This window comes from Podarcis erhardii (assembly GCF_964252035.2).
Source record: "Podarcis erhardii genome assembly, chromosome: 10".
NCBI lineage: Eukaryota > Metazoa > Chordata > Lepidosauria > Squamata > Lacertidae > Podarcis > Podarcis erhardii.
Genome location: NC_138500.1, coordinates 55,504,310 through 55,517,224, shown reverse-complemented (window position 1 = coordinate 55,517,224; position 12,915 = coordinate 55,504,310). Strand labels below are relative to the sequence as shown.

The following is a 12,915-nucleotide window of genomic DNA, read 5'->3' as shown; positions in this document are numbered from 1 at the left end:
AAATAGGAAGAAGCTGCTTCTTCTGCCAAGCCAGTTGCCTTTCCAACATTTAACACATTTTAACCTTTTTTAACTCTCTTAGTTTAAGAAACAGCTTTAGAAAAAGACTTCCCCAAAAATGTTCTCTTTCCAGCTAAATGTTTTTCCTTCCATTTGCTCCTGGCCTTTCAACCTTAGAAAGAAGATCTGGCTCATTTTACTGGGAGGCACATTAGTATTATCTTTCCCCATTCCTAATGGTGTTTTCTCAGCCTTGGGGCAGCATATTTAATTCTCCCTTTTTATGACTTTGAGAATTGTTTTTCTACTATAAATCAATGAGGCCCTTCTTGTCTTAGGAGGAAAAACATCTTGCCAAGGTTCTTTTAGGCAGCTGGTCTTTTGCCTGGCATGAAACATTTGAAAATCCTTTTTTTTTTAAGCTCATTTTTAAGTACAAGCCTTGATTGAAATATATAGAAGCTTTGATAAAAATGCAGGCTTATGATTAGATGCCTCATTCCCCCCTTTCAAGCTCAAGGACCTTCATCCCAAGTGTCCTTGATAGCTTGACCTTCATCATATTCCTGAGGTAAAGCTCTGTATAGGGCCATGATATGAGGTAGAGTTTCATTTGAAACCATCTTGCTAATTGTACTTCTAAAACATGAAATGATACATGGCATCATACATAAAACTAATACTACTACTGTCAAGAAAAACAAGCAAGACAATAGTATCCCTTTGAGTCCTGTGACATTAGGTAACCAATTGGTGAGCCATCCCATATCCCATCCTTCCCATGTTTGTACTGGGACATGTGCTATATTCTCCATCTTTGTGGCCAACACACGGATTGCCTCACCATTATCAGAAATGTTAAAGCAACAGGCATTCCCTGTCAAGTTCAAGACTCCACATAGGCCTCCCTGCCTGGCAAGTACATAATCCATTCCCATTTTCAGCTGCAAAATGGCGGCTCTACTTTCATCCAACTGTTGTGCAATAAGTCTCAAACTCTGGGCCGTTGCATTGGTTACAAGTTCCACTACTGCTTGCAATCGAATTATTCTGTTTAGATTATAAATAGGATCCCGTGCCCCTTGTATGAGCTCACCAGGATTCCAGGAGGCAGGATCATAATAGGCTATAATGCGCTCTGGTGGCCAATCATCAGTACCGCTCCAACTTTGGGTACTTCCTCCTGCTATATGAGAAATATCAGCATTCCTTCGTGTTCGCCTGGCCGAACTAGTGGGCATAATCCACATTGGTGGTAATACCCAACCCAAGAAACAAGTCCCACTCCATTTGGAAGGGAGTTTCTTGTATGCCCATTCTCCACATATCCACCACAACCATCGGGTCTGAGGTTTTTGGTACGGGGAATACAGAAGGCGAAATACCAAAAGGGGTAGAGAGTTCACAGTGCAGTATGTTAGATTGCCTTCTTCTGTCACAGTTATGTTCCACACCACTTTCCATGCATGAATAAAAGGAGGTGCACAGGGCAAGGCATTCCGAGTTCGATAGGTAGTACCGTGTGCCCAGGTATGACTATTCTTCTTATAATCCCAAGTATAGTGACAATGAGAAGAGCCTATCATGGGAGAATCAGCTGCATCTGATGATTTATGTACACAGAATTCCCCTTGTACAGGTATAACTCGTAATGGTTTAGTTGAGTTCCATCCGGGGAAATTCTGTATTTCAGTTTGGTGTGGCATTTCGCTTACCATACCAATGGCATCTAATGGTATCGGTAATAAGGGCATACCTCCCTCTGAATCATCTGGCCCAAGAGAGCAAACAAGGCAATTGGTCCTATTTGCAACATTAGCTACCATTTCAGCTAAACCTACCCACATATTGTGGTCATGGCTGAATCCATATTTAGCCAATTTGGTCAGATTCAAGGACCCTTCCCCTTCCCAAGGGATCAGGATTAATAAAATCATGTTGATGTCTAGTATATGCATTCCTTCCACAAAAGATTACCTTATTGTGATAGCAAATAATTATTAGCCCCAATATAATTCCCCCAGTGACAGAAATGGGGAACCACCAAGACCAAAACATATATCCCGAGGATCCCCAATGAGTAATATCTCTGATAATTGTTCCACAAGGGGGGGGCAGTCAATCAATTGTATTAGAGAATCTTTCCGTTCACAGTCGCTGGTTCAGACGCTCCTCAAGCTTCAGGCGTGCGCAGGTCAGCCAGCTTCCAGGTTGTGGCTGCAGCAGGCCGGTCGTCAAATGTTGCCCGTGACCTAGCCCGTTCCCGGTAGGGCTAGATACAGGGGTTTTTGGAGAGAGTTAGTTTTAAAGGATTAGAGGGGTCACCTTTGCACGTCCAACTGCCTTCAGACTTCTTCAAACGAGAGTGATGAATCCAGGGGGTCACCTCAGCTACCTTCACCGCTGTTGGAGTAGAGAGCAAGACGGTGTAAGGTCCACGCCACTTAGGTGCAAGTGGATCGCGTTTCCACTCTTTCACCCATACGCTATCGCCAGCCTGGAACTGATGAATCGGCTCGGCAATGCTGCACGGCGTGCGCTCGAGGGCCCACCTGTTAAGAGAAACAAAAACACGGGAGAGAGATTGCACTTGTTCCTGTGTCACATGGTCTCCTATTTGTTTAAGGTCAGCTGGAATATCCTGAACAAAGGAGGGCGGTCTCCCATACAGGAGCTCAAAAGGTGACAACTTAAGTCTTTTTGTGGGTGCACACCGAACACGAAACAGTGTTATGGGTAACACATCTACCCTTCTGAGACTTTAGACATATTAGTGGGCTTCTGGCATGCCCTGCGGATACCTTGCACAAGTGTCTGGCGGTAGGTGGTAAGTCTGGCCAGGTGAATTGCATTGTTTGGATCCCAATTAGGATCTTCCAAGGGAAAGTTATCTTGGAGATGACGGTCAATATTATAAATATTTCCCGCTCTGGCCTGCTCACGCAAATATATCTGTGCCTTTTCAATTATGTCTCTCCTTTCCTCAGTGGTGAACAGAGTATTTAGGAGCTGGCGACAATCTGTCCAAGTAGGGCTATGAGTATTTACTATTGAAGTCACCAAGTCCATCATAGCCTGAGGTTTTTCTGCAAAAGATGGGGTGTGTGTTTTCCAATTCATCAGATCTGTAGTTGTGAATGGAATATATTGCAGGGTCGAAGTTCGAGGTGGCCGTGGTCCGGGTTGCCCATTAACCAGCGCAGGCTCCTCAAGTGCATCAAATACTCTTCTAAGAGGGGCTACTACGTGATCTTTCTCTTCACTTTGCTCTAGGGGCCTCAAATCATAGGGGATGGTATCTGTCGCAAGGCGTTCTTTTAGCAGCTTTATACGCCTGGCTGTATTGCTTGCTGACCGAGCAAGGTCTCCCTGTAACTTCTGTAACATTTCTCTGGGACTTGGATGTACAGGGGTTTGGGGTGGGCAATCAGTTGTTCCACTAAAGGAGACTGTAGATGGAGGTCTATTAGGAGTCACAGGTGGAATAACCACTTCTGCTTGGGCTTTATTATAGAACTCCAATGCCTCCTGAAGATATTTATCATAATCTATCAAGGAATCAAGCTCTGTGACTCCACTCCCATTATTCATTCCAGTTTCTTGCCTTGGGGTTACAACTGGTGGAGTGTTTGGATTAAGCTCCCTTCGATGTGGAGCATAGGGTGGAGGTGGAAGCACCTCTTCCTCTGGCCCCTCAAAAATGGGTTTGAGTTTATTTGGCAAGATTCCTTTCCTAGCTTCGGCTTTTACAGCCAATAATTTGCATCGTTTGACTTTGCATTCCCTTATCCATGGAGGATTTTTATTTAATGTGCTCAGCCAGGAATCTATATATGGAAATTGTTCTGGGCACCCTCCAGTTTCTTTGGCGATATCAGTCCAAAGTTTGCTTACTAAATTTATATCAAAGGTTCCCTGGGATGGCCATCCAGTAATTTGTTTTGGCCATTCTAGTTCACATAACGTTCTCAAGCGCTCTGGCGTCATTTTGACTCCATATGCCCCTGAGAAGGCTTTCTTAAAATTATTTAACATACACTCAAGAGGTGTATTTTCCCCCTTTGAACCCCCAACTCCCATTGTATGGCCCTGTGAAGTATCCACTCAGTCACTCACAGACGCGCTTCGTGGGTTTCCTTGCCTAGTTGGAGTCGCCTCACTAGGAACCGAAGTACTGCCCACTCCACACTCAGGTCAGCTACAGATTGCTCTGTACTTTCTCACACATACAATGCGCTGGATACTTCACCACACTCTACCTCCCAATTTTTCCCTTTCCCTACACCAGATCACCATCTGATGTACCCAACCACCTAGCGTACTCAGTTTCCCCTTACTGAGACGCAGAAGTTTGATCAAGACTTCTCTTCCTCCCAATTAATTGGAGGGCCAAAAATCCCTTTGTGCACTTACCCTTGGTTGGTTCCCTGTTTCCCCCGGTCCGTCGCCGCCAGTGAGCAGGGTATCAGACAGACGAGTCTTCTGCGTTCCCCCTGGAAAAAATTACCAGTGCGCGCTTTGGGTAAGCAGTTGTCCTCTCTCTTGTACCCTGCCCAGTAGGGCGAAGGGGCTGCGTTCCAGCAGACCACTTATCCGAGTCACGGCACCATAAAATGTAGCACCCTGCTTGTGGTTAACGCTTAGCTGGAATGAAATATTCAACGCAGCAATAGAGAAATTAAAATAGTAATTTATTTGTCAGACAAATAAATAAGAGGCTCAGTGGTACGTGGTTACCAAGCTCTGGCCTGGCCTCCTGCCATTCTGGCCAGCACTTATATTCCCTTAATCCAGCCCCCTTTGCTCCTCCTGTGGCTGCCTCTGTCCAATCAGCCTGGTTGAAATTCCTATTGGCTGTTTGCTAGAGCCAATCACAAAAGATACACCCACAAAAGATACACCCATTTCCTTGCCCTTATAAGGGAGACAAAGAGCTATATATAAATGACAAATAAGTAATAATATATCTTACATGGAATCTTAATTACCAGCTCACCTCTTGCCCTTCTTGCCCTATTGCCTTCTAAAACAAATGGTTTAATCTTACATTTTATGTTCAACAGATGTCAAGGATCTTGAGTTTCACATAAACATTGAAAGATTTCCTTCATTTAATGTTTCTAAACAAAATGCCTGACAACTATATATCAAGACTGCCCGGATGGCGTCTTCTGTCTGGCAAGGGGGGGGCTGGTGGCTGACTTAATTTCAGGATAAATACAACTCTTACAACCATATGAAATAAGAATCTAGCATTCCTTAAATCCTTTGCATAATTACATTTAAGCCAATATATTTAAGCTAATATATTTCATACATTTATCATAGGTAGCCTCTTAAAAGAATAAAGCTTTTCAAAGTAAAAAGGAAGGAACTCAATAAAACACAGCTTTTAAAAGAAGCCTCTTCAGTTTGCACCTCCCCCTTTCCCCCTCCTCTCCAGCCTCAAAATAAAATAGGAAGAAGCTGCTTCTTCTGCCAAGCCAGTTGCCTTTCCAACATTTAACACATTTTAACCTTTTTTAACTCTCTTAGTTTAAGAAACAGCTTTAGAAAAAGACTTCCCCAAAAATGTTCTCTTTCCAGCTAAATGTTTTTCCTTCCATTTGCTCCTGGCCTTTCAACCTTAGAAAGAAGATCTGGCTCATTTTACTGGGAGGCACATTAGTATTATCTTTCCCCATTCCTAATGGTGTTTTCTCAGCCTTGGGGCAGCATATTTAATTCTCCCTTTTTATGACTTTGAGAATTGTTTTTCTACTATAAATCAATGAGGCCCTTCTTGTCTTAGGAGGAAAAACATCTTGCCAAGGTTCTTTTAGGCAGCTGGTCTTTTGCCTGGCATGAAACATTTGAAAATCCTTTTTTTTTTAAGCTCATTTTTAAGTACAAGCCTTGATTGAAATATATAGAAGCTTTGATAAAAATGCAGGCTTATGATTAGATGCCTCACTTTAACACTGCAGATATTGGCACCAATGAACTCCGTGCTACCTCTTATGAAGAAGCACTCCTGAAAACACTCCAGCTTTTGCTATGGTAGCTTGTACCTGAAAAGGGAGGTTCCACTCTGGCCTGGAGAGGCTTCAAGAAAAATTCCATTACAGGAAGCCAGGTATACATGCTCCAAAGCAAACTGAATTGCAATACCCATTGATCACTGTCCCTCCCTTATCATTTGCAAATCTAAATCAAGCAAAAGAATGTCAGACTCCTTCTAGAATAGATGCATTAAGCCAAAGGTAGTATCAGCTAATCACCACTCCTTCCAGATTGCCCCACCCCCCACTAACACTATCCAAATAAATTTCAATAGCCTGAGGCTCCTTCCAGAACAACCCAAATATACAGTATGTTACAGATAGGTAGCCGTGTTGGTCTGCCATGGTCAAAACAAAATAAAAAAATTCCTTGCAGTAGCACCTTAAAGACCAACTGAGTTTATACAGTATGTTAATCTCTTTACTCTATCTCACCTGGACAGCAGAAGATGCCTATCTGGAAGCCATTTTGCAAATGTTTTGGACAAGCTTTTCCTGGCTGGCACCATTTGAAGATTTGTAACACCCATCCACCAACAGGAAGATGAGGCTTTGCAATATTTGTTTTTATATTAATTTTTAACCTCAACTTGAGCATCAAGAGGTAGAGGTTTCCAACTCAGCAGTTAGGAATCTTTGAATACCCAAGCTGCCTCAAACCTTATGCCCAGGAACTTTCCTGCAGGCTCCCCCCTTCTCCTTTTTCTCCCTTCTTTCTATATCCCCTTTTTTTTTTTTTTTTTTGCTGCTGAACAGGAACGCTCACCTCCAGCACACTAGCACACACACCACCTTACACAACAAGGACAAGTATCAAATCTCCCTGCCCCACTGCAAACCGATTAGCTGACAAAGCCCTCCTTCCCCTATCCCTCATTTTCTACCCAATCAGGTCCCTCTTTTGAGAGGAGACCAGCGCTCTTTCTTCCCTTTGCTATGCCCAGTTCTTCCTCCTTAGCTGTTTCACCTTCAAGCCCCATTTCCTCACTATGCATACCCACCTACTGCAAAAACAGACTCATTTTACTCTCAGTCATTGACCCCAAGGTCTCCCACCATCTTTCTCCTATTTTCCCCAAAGGCCCACTATCCAACCCCCCCCCCCAAAAAAACCCCAGTTCCTCTGACAACCTCCCCTTCTCTTTCTGAAAACAAGCAGCTGTAATCAGCACCAATTTCCCCTTTCCAATGCCACCGTCACCCCTTCTGCCAACACCCTTCCCTTCCGTCTTTTCTCCTGACCACGTCCTAGTTCTCCCATGCCTGCAGAGGCATTCTTTAGAACAGGCATCCCCAACCTTTGGCCCTCCAGATGTTTTGGACTACAATTCTCTTCATCCCTGACCACTGGTCCTGTTGGCTAGGGATCATGGGAGTTGTAGGCCAAAACATCTGGAGGGCTGCAAGTTGGAGATGTCTGCTTTAGAATAAGTTCTAACACTTGTACTGGATTTAAATTTCTTTAAACCGAGCCTGTTGTTAGTGTGCTATTTATCTTTAGTAGAAAAGAGGGGGGGAAGCTAATTTCCTTTTGATATGATATCTTTACTTTTGCTTTATCTCTTGTCTGTGCTAATCCTTGAGATACCAAACGCTCAATGTCAAAAAATAATAATAAATCACAAGAATTGTGTGAGAGAATTTGACGCTTGTGTGCAAACTACACTACAGTACATTAGTACATGAACTACAGGGACGCGGGTGGTGCTGTGGGTAAAACCTCAGCGCCTAGGACTTGCTAATCGTACGGTCGGCGGTTCGAATCCCCGCGGTGGGGTGAGCTCCCGTTGTTCGGTCCCAGCTCCTGCCCACCTAGCAGTTCGAAAGCACCCTTAAGTGCAAGTAGATAAATAGGTACCACTTTATAGCGGGAAGGTAAACGGCGTTTCCGTGTGCTGCGCTGGTGCTGGCTCACCAGAGCAGCTTCGTCACGCTGGCCACATGACCCGGAAGTGTCTCCGGACAGCTCTGGCCCCCGGCCTCTTAAGTGAGATGGGCGCACAACCCTAGAGTTGGACACAACTGGCCCGTACGGGCAGGGGTACCTTTACAGTATATTAAAGTTCTCAGTTAATGTACAATGTTTTAATTTGCAAGTCACCACTTCCATTTTTAAGGGTTTTCTTGGGGAATATTTGGTGGAAAAATCAGACTGGTGTGCATAGTTGATGATACGACCTCCTACAAAAATGATTAAAACTCTACTTAAGATTATAGCTATTCCTAATGGAACAGAAGTAAAGATCTGAATAGGCTTTTTTAAAAATAAAAATAAAAATACTACTACTTGCTGAACAACCTTGTTGAGCACAAGGCACCACTGTTTTGCCTTCCAGGTGTTGACATTGTCAATTACTACGGCCATTCATCCTGTCTCACAGCTCACCGCATTCTTGGCATGATGCTATCTCTAGTACAATTAATGGAGACTACCATGTTTCCTCTTGGCCACAGTTTATCCAAGGACCATCACATTTGTAATGAAACCCTATTGTTATATGCATCATCATAAATCCATTAAAGCCCACTTGCATCTTGGAACATATTGCTTGGAAAAGCCACATGTTTAGGGTGTAGGGTTGCTTTTGAAAGGTGGGGTTGTTTTCATTCCATTCAGATAGAATTTATGTTAGGTGGGATCAGTTTCTTATACTTAAAAAACCCCAGCCAAATAGACATTGTTTGGAACAGCTACCACCTAGGAAACATGGTCTCGTTTGGAAAATGCAGCTGCTTCCACTGCTAATGCAGCCATTTGTCCTGCATTTTTGTAAATGCCATAGCCACCTAGTGGGCAATGTCTTGGCCACCCTAATGATGGCATGCCTCCCATCCACACACACAAACACCCATCATGCAAGTTTGCCCTTTTAAAAAGTGCATTTCTTTATAGAGGCCCATCGTACAACTGCTGTTCCTGGAACCTTTTGCAAAGGCGAAATATCCCAGTACCACTGTCTTCTCTCAGCATTCCAACATTACGGGTCAAATGTTGGACCCACCATTCTTCACCATTTGACCCACCAAGCTCATTTTGACCAAGCCACTCCCAACAGCCAACGTGCCTAATAATAATAATAATATTTTATTATTTATACCCCACCCATCTGGCTGGGTGGCTTCCAGCAGAATATTAAAATACAATCATTCATCAAAACTTAAAAGCTTCCCTAAACAGGGCTGCCTTCAGATGCCTTCTAAAAGTCTGATAGTTGTTTATTTCTTTGACATCTGGTGGGAGGGCATTCCACAGGGCGGGCGCCACTACTGAGAAGTCCCTCTGCCTGGTTCCCTGCAACCTCACTTCTTGCAGTGAGGGAACTGCCAGAAGGCCCTCGGCGCTGGACCTCAGTGTCTGGGAAGAACGATGGGGGCGAGACAGTCCTTATCCGCGGCAAAGTCACAAACAGGGTTGCAAAGTTCTTTGCAAGGTGCTTTGAAGCATCCACTGTCACCTGGTTGTCAGGGTGTGAGCGCACTGCACAACCAAAGCCCCAGTAATCAGCTGGGATCAGCTGCACTAGGAACTCCACAGTGCATCCAAATGGGCTAGAGGAAACTACTTGGATTCAAAACACTTCCTCCAGCACTTTGCATATAAGCTGCTTCCTCTAGACATAAAAAAGTTCTGTTTTTAAATTGCTTTCTCTGGCGAGGGCAAAATTCCCAGGGGTTTTTTAGGAGCATTGTCCTCTCTGCAGAGAGGTCAAAACGGCTCCCTGTAACTGACAATCAGCTGACCACTGTAGTTAAAGGGATCCCCTTTTGGCACACTCTGTCTTCAAAGGAGGTTGCTGGAACTGCAGAAAGCTGTTACAGCAACCTCTTGAGTCCTTTGACAGGTATCAGTCACCTGATGTCATTATCATGCCAGGTGATTTGACAGTGGATGCTCCCATCCAACTATCCAAGTTGTCCAGTGGAAGTGGGGAAGACAAGTCTCTGACTTGCTGGCTGGATCCAGTTCTCTACCCATTTGTTGTTGTTTAGTCGTTTAATCGTGTCCGACTCTTTGTGACCCCATGGACCAGAGCACGCCAGGCACTCCTGTCTTCCACTGCCTCTCGCAGTTTGGAGCCTCAGCTTCAGGATCTGTCCTTCTAGTGAGCACTCAGGGCTGATTTCCTTCAGAATGGATAGGTTTGACCTTCTTGCAGTCCATGGGACTCTCAAGAGTCTCCTCCAGCACCATAATTCAAAAGCATCAATTCTTCGGTGATCAGCCTTCTTTATGGTCCAGCTCTCACTTCCATACATCACTACTGGGAAAACCATAGCTTTAACTATATGCTCTACCTATTTACATAAGGTCAATTACATGTCTCAATTGTTATCTGACCTTCCTTCAAGCAGCTCAGAGCTTTGTACACAGTGTGCCTTCCCATTGTGTTTTCAGGGTAGCCAAATACTTTTTGCTGGATGAAGTGAAGCCCGCATGGTGTCCAATAGGGCCAACGCTTTAAAAAGTATTGTTGTATAGATAGCTCAGTTGGTTAGAGCTTGGTGCTGATAACACCATGGTTACAGGTTCCATCCCTGTATGGACCAGCTGCATATTCCTGCATTGCAGGGGGTTGGACTAGATGATCCTCAGGTCCCCTTCCAGCTCTACAATTCTATGACCATTCAAACACCAGTTCCTGCTTTCACTCATTCTCCCCCCCCCCCGCCTCCTTGGGAACCACTAATGTACAGAATGGAAAAGCTGACTCTGTCTCCAGACTTCCACTAAAGCTATGTGCCAGCCATGGAACTGGGTCTACCCCTAAAAACTTTAAAAACAAATAAAAAAGCACATGCATAAAAGCTTTTAATTTTCAAAATGATGTCCAAGGCCTCTTTCATTAGGGTCACACATGCTTTTATTGGGACATGCCTTTATTTGCTCCATGAACCATTCCGAGAAGTCAGGAAGGAATTCATAAATCAAGGAAAAGTTGGTGAAATCAAGTTACAATCTCCTTGCTGTCAAAGTGACAAAAACTGAACAAGCCACCTGCCTGCAGAATATCTGAACACAAGCCATTGCTTCTCAACTTTAAAACACCCAGTATCTTGGGTATAATATATTAACATGTCTAATAACGGCAAATCATCTCAGAGCATTACTAAATGTTACCACGCGTCTATATAATTTAATATTTTTTTTAATTTAAAAAGTCCTAAACAAAGGGAACACATTACTCCAGTGAACAGGCAGGGCTTTGCAGGTTTGCCAAAGGTCCAATAAATTCTTGACCAGCTGGAAGATCTTTATCAGCATTTTACCAGGAACAACAAGTGACCTTCTCAAGAATTTCTCACCAGATTTTCTACAAGGCAAAAACACATTCCAGAAGATAGCAAGAAGTGAACTCATTATTTGTTGTTAGTTGATAGTTACGCGAAATGGTCAGTTGTGAATAATCATAAAATCAATTGTGAATTTGGCAGCTATTTATTTATTCAAGATTGTTTAATAGTGTTTAATTGGAATGTAAAACGTTTCTTAAAAATACGGATAAAATCAAATGTTAAAAGCAAGTTCATCAGCTTCTGTTTCTTGCCTAGGTTACATGAATGGGATCAGGAAACAGATCCAGTTAATTGCCAGTACTTTCGAATCTCTTTCTTAGATTTGAATACCCATCTGATTAAGAATTACTCACTTAAATATTTTATTTTAACTCCTTCCGTAGGACAGAATGTACCTTCCTGGGGGAAATTCTGAATTACAACATACCTGAAGACTTCTACGAAAAAATGTTTTGAAAATGATTCAAAGACAAAGGCTTGTTTGGGCAAATTCTTCCATTTTTTGTTACCAGTATGGGAATTCCAAATAAAAATATCAGGGCTGGTTTTATGTGTGACATTTGTTTCTGTGAAAGAAAAAGCATTTACCGGTATGCTGTCCCTGAATTGTGCCACAAGCAATTGCCAAAGATCAAACAGCAGCATTGGCTGTCCAGTCTTTGCACTTGCAGCACACTAAATTCATTAGCTACCCTTCAAACCTAACTGTGTACACATCTCCCACCCCCTAAAAACCCCAGCTATCACAGAGTTTGTCTCCAGGTAAGTCAGCTCTTGAGGTACAATTCTAAGTATACCTAACTTAAGTTCTATTATAACCAATGGGATTTATTTTCAAATGTGCTCCTAGCTGAGGAATCATGACATCACTGCACTATGGCCAGAGGTACTGCCAGGTTTGAGGGAGCCCTGGACCAGATGACTTGCATCTCCCTTTCTGTGGCCACTCTGCTTGCCTGAAGGCCCTGATGTCAGGGAGGAGAATGGAAAGAACAAAGTAAACCCCTGGCTGGATGCCACTTATGGTGGGGTGACTCTTGCCATGCTAGGATTTGAGGTTTTTAGATTCACTAAGCAGTGCAGAGAAGAGTGAGTAGGCAGATTGTCCAAAATAAAGGGTGTGCAGCAGGAAGAGATGTAGGAACTAGGAATTCATATGAACACACAAGGGAAACTTCACTGTGAGACTCAGCAAGCCACAGATCCAGAGTTAAAGAGAAGCCACGAGACTCCAAGACATGGATCTAATACAGTGGTACCTCGGGTTAAGTACTTAATTTGTTCCGGAGGTCCGTACTTAACCTGAAAGTGTTCTTAACCTGAAGCACCACTTTAGCTAATGGGGCCTCCTGCTGCTGCTGCACCGCCGGAGCCCAATTTCTGTTCTCATCCTGAAGCAAAGTTCTTAACCTGAAGCACTATTTCTGGGTTAGCAGAGCCTGTAACCTGAAGTGTATGTAACCTGAAGCGTATGTAACCTGAGGTATCACTGTATGTAATTTCAGCCAGGCTCCCTTTTGCCAGAACATGCCATGTTGCATGTTGCTAAATATTCAATTTAACCATTTTGAGATTAAGG

The 12,915-nt window shown here is 43.5% G+C and overlaps 1 protein-coding gene and 1 long non-coding RNA gene across 3 annotated transcripts in view; one reads left to right on the top strand and one right to left on the bottom strand.

The window, feature by feature from the left end:
* The window catches only part of LOC309350931, a 412,768-nt gene that overhangs the window by 29,940 nt on the left and 369,913 nt on the right, over positions 1-12,915 (top strand). The window lies entirely within an intron of this gene.
* The window catches only part of MET (MET proto-oncogene, receptor tyrosine kinase), a 106,929-nt gene that overhangs the window by 82,092 nt on the left and 11,922 nt on the right, over positions 1-12,915 (bottom strand). Inside the window, exon 1 of one of the 2 annotated variants that reach the window (XM_081877810.1) lies at positions 6,477-6,497. The exons of the other annotated variant lie outside the window; for it this stretch is intronic. The gene's annotated coding sequence lies outside the window, so the exon portion shown is untranslated. Of the gene's footprint in view, positions 1-6,476; positions 6,498-12,915 lie in introns of those variants that run through there. 2 annotated transcript variants of the gene reach the window in all.